This window comes from Ochotona princeps, chromosome 2 (genome assembly GCF_030435755.1).
Source record: "Ochotona princeps isolate mOchPri1 chromosome 2, mOchPri1.hap1, whole genome shotgun sequence".
Taxonomy (NCBI): Eukaryota; Metazoa; Chordata; class Mammalia; order Lagomorpha; family Ochotonidae; genus Ochotona; species Ochotona princeps.
The window spans coordinates 53818587-53829984 of NC_080833.1; the positions used below are offsets into that span (position 1 = coordinate 53818587).

An 11398-nucleotide genomic window follows, 5' to 3' on the forward strand; every position below is an offset into this window, starting at 1 on the left:
TGAAAACATAGGACATGAGTATGAATTCTTGCTCTGGTAATAATTAGGGTGACCCATGAAGCACAGTCAATTTTTTCTTAAAAATACACCAAGCATTATCCCTCCTCGAACATTGTTTTTGGGGTCTGTGTATGTCTAAGTAGTTGTAAGACCTTTCTTGTTGAACCTTTGGCTATCAAGTCAGAGAAGAGTATGGGGAAGGATAAGGAAAAACTCGGTCTTCATGTAACTTCCAAAGACTTTTAAGGTTTGCAGGGCTTTTCTAGTGTTCTGAGACTTTGTACTACTAATGTTTATATACTCTCACTTGCAGGTGCACAGGTCTGTGGGGGGATTGTTGAGTGGAAGTGCCGGTCCAGTGTGCTTCCCCCCCCTCCCCGCCCCGTGAGCAGCACCTGGTCTACTGTCCCTGAGATGCCAGTTTTCCCAGCAGTCCTATGAATGTCACTGCTCCTCCATGTGGCAGTTGGTGGCCTGCTCAGTCTTGGTTTCTGTGCTTCTTAACCTGTAGTATGTGGTCTTAAGTACTACTTGTATCATTGATGATTTTGATGATCTTGCTTAAAGATTGATTCATGCTTTCAATTTGATAGAAATAAAGATTTTTTCCCTGTTTATAACTGAATTCTTTAACTGTGGTTCTTTACATGGAACATGTATGCATTTTCATATTTAACACTCATTTATGCCACTCGACAACCACAACATCACCAAGAGTGTCATTTCCAATTTTCAGATGAGGAAAATAAGGTGTTTAAGGTGACAGTTGGCAGCAATGCAAAATCCTTGTCCCAGTAGCGACAATCCCATACCCATGTTTGCATGCCCTTACATTTCTTGTTTGGGCAGCATTTCTTTCTTTACAAATTTTAATGCCAATTGTTTAATTTTTGGGGGTGGTGTGGACAGGTTCTGCCCCGTTTCACTGATAAGGGGTTTAGATGATAGGACTCTCAGTTCAGGTACCAGAGGTTATTCAGCCGGCTTGTCTGATGGCAGTTGTGTCTATGAAGGAAATGCAGCCTCTGCAAGCAAAGTTTTCTGAGGTAGTGAGAGGGGAGACACATTCCCTGGCCTCTTGCAAATTCTCACTTTCTTACCACCTCTGGGGTCTTCTCATTAATTGGTTCCAGCCAGATACCAGCTGTCATCAATAGCTGGATAAGCCAATTCCAGAGGCTTCCATATCATATGCTGGAATAGGGAAGCTGCATTGGATGGAAAAATGTGGCAAAGTATGCTGAAGTATCAAGACTCATGCCTCATCCTTCTGGAAGGATTTTACATCTCTGTCTTGTTGACTTTATGGTTGCACAAAAAGTTTGCTTTGGTCAACAGATCAAACTGTGCTTCTTTGGAACAGAGGGCTTAAGATCCACAGATTGTTGCCATTTTCTTTACCCCTACGATGAGGCTGTCCCATGGGCCTCCCCTTCAACCTGGATCCTGAAGTGGTGACTTGCAGCAGAGATGTAGCCAGTCCGTGGCAGGTGTGTCATGTGCATGAAAACACCTTTGAGGTTATAAGCCGTTGAGATTTTGGTAGCTTTTGTTAGCACAGCATCATCTGGGGACTAGGCAATCTTGCCATCCATGTATAACTTTGATTTTGTTAGCAAGCACTGTTAGACTCTAGGGATACAAAAGAAGACCCAGGTTTCTTACAGAGTTCTGGAGAATCAACATGTGTTTAGGTAACATTATATATCATTGTTGATGTATCATTGAGGACAGTGACAGAGTCCATCGGCTGGCCAAGAAGAGATCAAAGGACTTACTGTTTAATCTGGGTAATGTGAAAGACCCCAAGAGAAGGAAAGGGCACATGTGGAGAAATGTGCATATATATGCAGGTTGGAGGCAGGAGCAGCATGAGTCAGGACTGGGGAGGTAAAGGGAAAATTGGGAAGAGCCTCATTTAAATAGGTTGGTGGCAGAAAGCATAGACTAGGGGCCAGAAAATGACATCAGGTTTGCATTAATAAAACCCTATCACTGGTCTGGGTTAAGATGTCAGACAAAAAATGAGTGAAATGGGAGGGAAAGCGAGACATTGGGAATAGCAGAAGACGTTAGGCATGTGACATTCGGAGTGTGTCACTTCTCAGATCTGGCCAGTTGCTGCCATTTTAGGAATTGTGACCCAAGGTTGTGTGAACTATCCAGTTAGGCAAGAGAAATTTGAAATTTTTTTCAGTTTCCATAAAGATCTATTTCATTGTTGGTGGGTAGCACACTTAAGGGCTAAACATATTTAAATAATGTATAGGTGGCTACACTACTGCAGTGCTGGTTATTAGAGCTATAACCAATTTAACTAGATGCCAGCTAACAAGTAACTGTAAATATTTAAAGTGCAGCTCTTGTTTGATTCATCCTTTGTTTTGTTCACCTCCCTGCTTGTTACATTGGAAATATATTAAGTCCAGATCTTCAGATACCGATTCCCAGAGGTTTCTTTCAGTTGGACTCTAGGCTTAGCCCAAGTTTGTGGCCTCCAGCATTAATGCTCTTCTTGTCAATCAGAACAGCGTAAGCTTCACCTTAGACCGAGTCTGAGTATAGCCCACTCAAGTTAAAGTAGAATTGTTGACCAGCTGATACTTAGTTTGCAATGCCAAAATGAGTGCAGTTGGTACCTGATGTCCAAGCAAGGTTTACTGAAGTGTTAAGATCCTGTGATACTTTCTGATCCTCCAGATTCTGTCTTGTTATTGACATTAGTGTATAGCTGAATATTCCAGTCCTGCAGCCCACTGCAATGTTAGTCCTTGTCAGCTTTGATTTGGCACTGTCAAAGGTCATCTGGTTTCCAGCAAGTCAGCCCCCATAACCAAATTCAGCTGAACCATGGATTACAGGTCCAGCAAAATCAAAGTCAGTATTACAATCAAGGCTTATACATCCCTTGTTTGAAGAGGACTTGATTTTTACTACTTTTCTTTCCCGTGTTCAGTGAAAAGGAAAAATATGGAATGCTTTGCAGATTTGCATGTCATCCTTGCGCTGGGGCCATGCTAACCTCTGTATTGTTCCAATTCTAGTAGATGTGCTGCTGAAGCAAGCACCAGAAGTTGTTTTTATGTAAAATCTTATTTTATGATTTAAATTTTCAAAAGACATTGAACAGGTCAATAGTGTATCTTTGTGGGGGCAATTTGGGATTTCCAGATTAGAGAGGAAGTAGAAAGGTCCTGGTTACTCAATAGGCTATGAAATAGGGCACAATGGTCAGGATTTTCTAGCATTGACACTCATGTAGAGTTAGGTAGGATTTATACAGCATTGTCTACTTCAATCACTGAAGATACCTTCCCCTGACCCATACTAAAGTTCAGAATTCAACTGTCGTGATAGTGTCCATATTAATTTCAGCCAATGAATAGGTGGGCATCAGTGATATAATGAAACCAGGTGCTTATTTGCAGAGGCCTGCATAAACTGTAATTGTCCATAGAGTCACATGTAACAGAAGACAACAGCCAAAATTTATTGAGGTTTACTTTGGCACAAGACATAGGCCGAGCACCATTATATAAGTTATACTTGATAAACCCAAGGCTCAGAAAAATTACTCTGGATCACCCACCCCATTAGTGGCATAATGAACACTGCAGCTCCTGCACTCACCCATGGTTGTTGCTTGTTCTTACTTATTGACTCAAGGATCCTGAAGGACTTCAGTCAATTCTCCATTGTTCGCCAGTACTGCAAGGTATGGCTTGGGAGCCCTTCCAACTGCAGGGTCTGAACAGTGGTGGGTATTTCATACAGCTTTTCTCCTAGCCAGGATGCTCTGTCCAGTCTGTTAGACAAGCCTAGAAGGGCTCCTGTGGACAGATGGGAAGTCATCCCATCAGGAGTTTCTATCCTGTATCTCTGTCTCCCCCTACCTTACAGGACCATGTGGATCTAATAATGCAGGGCCAGTCAGGGCGGAGTCATGACTGTTCACAATGGCTACATATATTGACTATCCTAGACTCACTCATATTCATCAATCATCCTGAGTACATTGACCATCACAAACAGAACATACTAGCCATGGGATCATACCTACTGTCCTGGAAATTTTGCTCATATGCACTTGCCATGATGTGTGGATTCTTCTATAAATTCAACAGGGTTGTGGAGAAGAGGAACAAGCTAAAATTACTTAGGACAAGCTAAAATTACTTAGAGACTGAATGAACCATCTTTTGCACTTTATCTAAATGAGAAACCTTGATATGTCTCTCCAGTGTGAAGTCAACACAACAGGCCATATAACTGCCATTTATAAATTGAGATTCATCAGTGAGGACACTGAAGACAATGACAGATCCCTAAATCTGAAACTGCAAATCAGTGAAGACAACAAATGGAGTCACAATTGACCCATTCATGAAACTTAACAAGCAAATTGAATACTGCAAACGGGAAAGTAAATATCAAATCGGTAGAACCATCTGTGGAGCCATTTTGGAAGTGAAGAGTTAAGCCGGAATGACTTGGGACGAGGGGGCAGGGAAGAGATGGAAATGAGTTTCCAGGGAGTTCTACAATAAATGAAGAAATGCAAGAATAGCCATCCTGGGATGGGAGGCAGAAAGTTGACGGGGCTTGAAAGTGCACCTGCTTGCCCGGCGGCGTGGCCTAGCTGCTAAAGTCCTCGCCTTGAAAGCCCCGGGATCCCATATGGGCGCCAGTTCTAATCCCGGCAGCTCCACTTCCCATCCAGCTCCCTGCTTGTGGCCTGGGAAAGCAGTGGAGGACGGCCCAATGCATTGGGACACTGCACCCGCGTGGGAGACCCGGAAGAGGTTCCTGGTTCCCGGCATCGGATCGGCGCGTACCGGCCCGTTGTGGCTCACTTGGGGAGTGAATCATCGGACGGAAGATCTTCCTCTCTATCTCTCCTCCTCTGTGTATATCTGGCTGTAATAAAATGAATAAATCTTTGTAAAAAAAAAAAAAAAAGAAAGTGCACCTGCTTGGAACCTTAGAAAGAAACAGCATCTCTTGGAAATATGTTTTTGAAAAGGGAAGAAGAAATGTGTTTTCAAATTAAGAGTCCAACAGAAACAAAATCTGATGAGATCTAAGACATTAAACTCCCCTTAATTTTCTTTCCCAAAGTATAGGCTGGTAATGGAAGAAATTGCAAGTTAGTATAGCAACTGAAGAGGGTGCCCTTGAATTAAGAAAGCTAGTAAGCTACTTAAATCATCCAACTTCTGCATAGAAACACCTGACCCAGGAAATTCCAATAATTTTGAAGAGAGAAAGGCAGATAGCATCCACATGAAATAATTTGCAAGTGAAAATAGAGAATAAGAATTGTTCAGCTGATGAAAACACAGAAGACTCAAAGCAGAAGAAACTAGTACAAATACGCCAGCATGAATCAAGGAATATTAAGCAGCACTGACATGAAAGAGCATTTCCAATCAAGTTCACATGCGTGGAGTAAAATGTGTAGTAAAAAGGGCCAAAAGATGTGAAAAAGGTTGAGCGAACACAGGAGTGAGAATGAAGGAAGACAGCAAAATTGAAATCCACAGGTGTTGGCATAAAGTGGGTTATGTTACTGCTTGCCCATGCAGTGTTTTTGTGCTGGTTTGAGTCCTGGCTGCTTCTATTTCAATAGAGCTCCCTGCTAATGCCCCTCAGAATGTAATGAATGGTACTTAGGCTCCTGCCACTTACATATAGGAGACCCAGATGGAGTTCTTGGTTCCTTGCTTTGTCCTGGCCCAGCTCTGGCTGTTGAAACCGTTTGGAGAGTGAACCAACGAATGGAAAATACCTCTCTCTTCCTCCTTTTCTTCTTCCTTCCCTTTTTCTGCTTCCTCCTCTCTCTTAGTCTCTTCCTCTGTTATTTTGCCTTCCAAATAAATAAGAAAATCTTTAAAAATATATGCAAGAGTATATTTAATGGAATACAAAGGAAACATGGAAAAGTGGGCAAGAAAATTTCCCATGATTAAAACTTAAAACTAAATGAAAAACAGAAAAGCGCAGAAAGGAAGATCTAACACATTCATACTTAAATTCCTCCCAAAAAGAGACAATGAATGAAGACCAACACTCAGAACTATAACCTAATATAACTTTTAAATGGTTGTAAAATCCTGACCCTATCAATCGAAGGAGTATACTCTATTATACTGATAATTAACTCAGAATTGTTAAATATGACATTTTCTTGGATGCCCAGGAAAACTCCTTGTATTTCTAGGCAAAAATACCAAGTGATACACAAATCACAAGAGCAAGTTAGGAGTAGGTGTTTGGTACATGGGTAACACGTTGCTCCGGGCAGCTGCATCTAATACTGGAGTGGCTGGGTTGCCAATTCCTGGCTCTTATCCATTCCAGCTTCCTCTGATATGCACTCTGTGAGGCAACAGATGGTGGCCTAAGTACTTGGGTCTCTGTCATTCATGTGAAAAATTTAAACTGAATTTCTGGATTCTGGTTTTGGCCTGGTCCCAGTCCCAGGACATTATGGGTATGTAGGGAACCAACCAGTGAATGGAAGATCTCTCAGTCTGTGTCTCTCTTTGCCTTTCAAATAAATGAAAACAAGCATGAAAGTAATTTAAAAGTTCTTTAAAAATGAACTGTTTCTGTTCCATCAGAACAAACAAACCATATGTAAGTAGTGCAGATGGTGCAGTGGGCTAAACCACCATTTGCAATGTCTAAGTGTTGCTTTGAATTCCAGCCCAAGTCCCAGCTGCTCTGCTCCCAAGGCTGCTCTCTGCTGATGTTCTTGGGAAAGCAGTGAAAGATGTCCCCAATACTTGGACCCCTGCCACTCATGGGGGAGACCAGGATGCAGTTTCTGGCTCCTGACTTTAACTTTGCTTAGTCTTGACTGATAAAGCCATTTGAGAGAGTCTCTCTCTTTTTCTCCCCCTCCCCCTTTTCTTCTCCTTCCCTCGCAACCACCCTCCCTTGATCCTCTTATGTCTGTATATCTCCTTCTCTCTCTGTGGCTCTACCTTTCAAATTAGTGAGTGTTAAAAAAGAAATCAAACAAAATGGAACAATATTTTTGAGGAAAACGTGAACCAAGGACTTTATATAGCTAAGATGATCTTTAGTTAGAAAAGTTATAAATAACTTTGAAATGCAAGATTCAAGTTAATGTTCCTTACTTGTGAGTCTGTTAATATTAGTTCAGAAACCTCATCAAACTAAGAGAGAACTAAAGAAAATCCAGCAAGAGCTATCAACAATGTGTAAACAGACTAAATGAGGGTAGTTACAAAATGTGAGAATAGCTCATGGATGCTCTGCTTCCAAAGATAGAAATCACATAATTGAAAACATAAAAACATTGAAGGAAAGAATAAGAAAAGAATTGGTTACTTAACACTTATGTAGATAATAGCAATGCATATAATAGTGTCTGGGATAGAGTCCCATCTGTGCTTCCAAATTCAGCTTCCTGCTAATGCAACAGATGACGGCTCAAATGCCTCAGTCTGCTACCCACAAGGGACACTGGGTTGAATTCCTATTCACTTTTACCTGCCCCAGCCATAGCTGCTGTGGGCATTTGCAGAGTAAACTAGCTGTTGGACAATCTCTCTGTCTCCCAGTCTTTATCTCTCCGTCTTCCAAATAAATCATTATTATAAAGGATATTATGTAATGCATATAGAACAAAGCAATACAACTAAGAATAACCACTTATGAACCTCTTTTTAAAAAAGATTTATTTATTTTTATTGGAAAGGCAGATACACAGGGAGGAGGAAAAACAAAGATCTTTCATTTGCTGATTTACCCTTCATTGGCCACAATGACTGGAGCTCAGCTGATCCAAAGCCAGGAGTCAGGATCTTCAGGATCTCCCAAATGGGTGTAGGGTCCCAAAGGCCATCGTCTACTGCTTTCCCAGGCCACAAGCAGGGAACTGGATGGGAAGTGCAGCAGCTGGGATACAAATCAGTGCCTATATGTGATCCCAGTGCATGCAAGGCAAAAATTCAGCATGGGCCCCATTTTTACATGGATGCTAAGACCATTCAGTGAAGGCTATTAGAGAAATAGGATTTTTACAATTTTGCCTGATTTATGTTTGTATTTATATTTACAAATTTCCATGATCGCTATCACAAAGCAAAAAACAAAACCTTTAAGAGGATATGTGTATATGTGTAGAAACAAGACAAAGAGCATACTTTGGGACAGTTAAGTAAAGAAATATAGGGATCGTGCCCGGCACAACAGTGTATCTGTTTAAGTCCTTGTCGTGCATGTGCCAGGATCCCATATGGGCGCCGGTTCTAATCCCGGCAGCTCCATTTCCCATCCAGCTCCCTGCTTGAGGCCTGGGAAAGCAGTCGAGGACGGCCCAAAGCTTTGTGACCCTGCGCCCATGTGGGAGACCTGGAGGAGGTTACTGGCTCCTAGCTTTGGCTTGGCTCAGCTCCAGCCGTTGCGGCTGCTTGGGGAGTGAACCATCAGATGGAAGATCTTCCTCTCTGTCTCTCCTCCTCTGTGTATATCTGGCTTTGCAATAAAAATAAATAAGATTCTTTAAAAATTAGTAAAAGTTCTTTGTTTAGAGGTGGGGGAGAGAGAGAGAGAGAGAGAGAGAGAGAGAGAGAGAAGAGAGAGAGAAGAGGGAGAGAGAGAGAGAAAATAAACCAGAGGGGTTACTGCTCCAAATTCTTATAACAGCCAGGGCTGGGCTGTGTGCGGGAGGATGTAGGAGGCAGGTCTACAAGCAGTTAAGCCATCACCTGCTATTTCCCAGGGTGCACATTTGTAGGAAACTGGAAATGGCAGGTCTCATAGTTTTCATTAAAAATTGTACTGGAAATATTTCCAGTGCTGAGGACAATTTGCCTTTTCTTTTATGAGTTAAAATTATATCAGCTATTTTGTTTGATCTAAAAGATTGATTTTTAAAACTTCCTTAGAGATTCAGGTAGAGATCTCCCATCTGTTTGCTCATTATCCAGATGATTGAAATAGACACTGCTGAGCCATGACTGAAACCAGGAGCCAGGAACTCAATCCAGATCTCTTACATGAGTGGCAGGAACCTAGTTACTTAAGTCTTCACCATGGTCTCCCAACGGGAAATATTTTATAATATTAGGTTGAGCTGAGGTAATATTTTCTAAAAATCTCATAATTTTTACATGTAGTTTTCAAGCAATGTTCCCAATTCTATACTACATAACTGATTTTTAAAATCTGAATATAGGACCCAGCATGATTTCAATTACATAATGTATAGACTTAAATGAAAAGGCAGTCAAAAATCGTGATGGAGAGCTGTAGTGAGACAGAACCAAGAGCTGTGACTAACTACTTGCAGAAGATCTGTGATCAGTTCAGTAACAACTAAGCCATTACAACAAGGCAGAGTTCTTCCCACCGTGCCTCCTGCCAGCGGGGAGGAGGAGGAGGATGACGATGATGAGAACCACACTGCTCTTGGGTGCTTATCAAATATTTTTACACGTTATCTCATTTAATTCCTGCTGTGAGGGTCAGAAAGGTTAAGTAGCTTGCTGCAGTGTTTGCCTGCAAATCTGAAATGAGGCGATAACCCAGCTTGTCCATTTTTAAAACAATTTTTGACCCAGCCATCTGAGACTGTTTAGCAAAATAGTAAGTAGCTTAGTTGAATACCCTAGTTGATTAGTTTAAAGTTCTGACCTATCCCAGAACTTTCTTTTTATTGTAAGTTTATCGTATGTCAGCTCATGGAGAAAGTGTCCCCTATGAAGGCAAGTAAACAGCAGTGAAGTAGGAAGGGCTTTGGTATAAAGTGCATCCTGGTCTCTGCTGAGGTTTTACATCTTGAAGTAAGCTTCAGGGGGTCTGAAGGAGGTTTCCAGGGCAGAACTTTCTGCATTGATAGAAAAGGTTCTATGTTTGTGATATACAAGGAGTAGCCACGAGTCACATGCAGCTGTTGTGTACTTGGAATATGCCTAGTTTAACTGAGGAACAGAAATGTTAATGAAATTTTTGTGTATTTAACTTAAATAGTCACATGTGGCTAGTACGTACTAGATTGACACTGTTGTTCTAGAAGCTTCCATTTCCCTTCACATGACTGCAGGAAGGGAGCAAGCTTTGTGTACGGTGCAAGGAGAGCATGTGAGAGCGCTGATGTGCTGACAGAGTTAAATGTAGGCAGCTCACCCGGGCTTATCTGGGAGGTGTGGCAGGCTGGCTGTGTGGTCAGAGCATCATCAGCAAAACTCATTTCTGAAGGCAACAGGGACTTTGAACTGGTTGGTTCGATGCCAGGTGGTCCCTGAAGCAGATAGAGTTGGTGGCTGGGAGGTTGTGTGTACTACTACTCTCTGGGCAGGGGGACTTCCCCATTGCCTACTGGTTATGGCTCACTGGGGGCACAAGTTCATGGCGCAAGGACAAAAACTAAGAAGGCTTATGAGATCTTATTAACTTCCCATGTCTTACAGTTTCCCCAACTCCATGCTTAAAGGAATTCCTCAATCCATATCTTTCCTGTTGGACCCTCTGATACTTCCTCTACTGATCACCGAGTTTTAGCCACACAGGTTTTCTCTGCGCCTGCCTACACTGAGCCACATCCCTGGAGAGCAACTTGTTTAAGACTGACCTCTTGGAGCCAGATTGCTTGGTTTCAGATCCCTGTTTTCCATTCATTATCAATGCGGTAATATTTCCATGCCTCAGTTTTTTCCTTTGTCAAATAATAATGGTAACAATGTCCATTTCATAAGGCTTCTGTTAGGATTAAATACATTAATATATGTGAAATACTTAGAGAAGTACCTACCATATAATAAGTATTATGAAAGCATTGGTTACTATTGTTGGTAATAGTATTGTTTCTTCTACCTGGAATATTTTTCTCCTGGACAACTCTTAATCACACTATATATTTCAAAGTTGGTGTCTTTTTTTTGTTGTTGTTGTTGTTGTTAAAAATCACATATCTTTAGTTTTTGAAGGACAGACACAGAGAGTTCTATTTTCTTTTTTTTAAAAAAATCAGGTATTTCTTATCGGAAAATCAGATATATATAAGGAGGAAGATCCGCTGATGCACTCCCCAAGTGACTGCAATGGACAGAGCTGCTCTGATCCGAGGCCAGGAGCCAGGAGCCTCTTCCGGGTCTCCCATGTGGGTGCAGGATCCCAAGGCCTTGGGCTGCCTTTGTCTGCTTTCCCAGGCCACAAGCAAGGAGCTGAATGGGAACCAGGGCCACCGGGACACAAACTGACACCCATATGGGATCCTAGTGAGTTCAGGGCGAGGACCTTAGCCACTTGGCTACTGTGCTGGGCCAAAGAATTCTATTTTTCTATCTGTTGGTTTAGTCTTTTAAATTCATGTGACACTAGGACTGGGCGAGTTTAAAACCAGAAAGCAGTAACTCAGTCCAAA

The 11398-nt window shown here is 41.9% G+C and overlaps 1 non-coding gene and 1 pseudogene across 1 annotated transcript; both read right to left on the reverse strand.

Moving 5' to 3' along the window:
• Positions 1–2460: 2460 nt before the first annotated feature.
• LOC101535852 (voltage-dependent anion-selective channel protein 2-like) lies at positions 2461–4005 on the reverse strand (annotated as a pseudogene).
• On the reverse strand, positions 2965–3068 carry LOC118758681 (U6 spliceosomal RNA). The gene has a single exon (XR_004995780.2). It is a non-coding gene; the product is annotated as a U6 spliceosomal RNA (small nuclear RNA).
• Positions 4006–11398: the final 7393 nt, after the last annotated feature.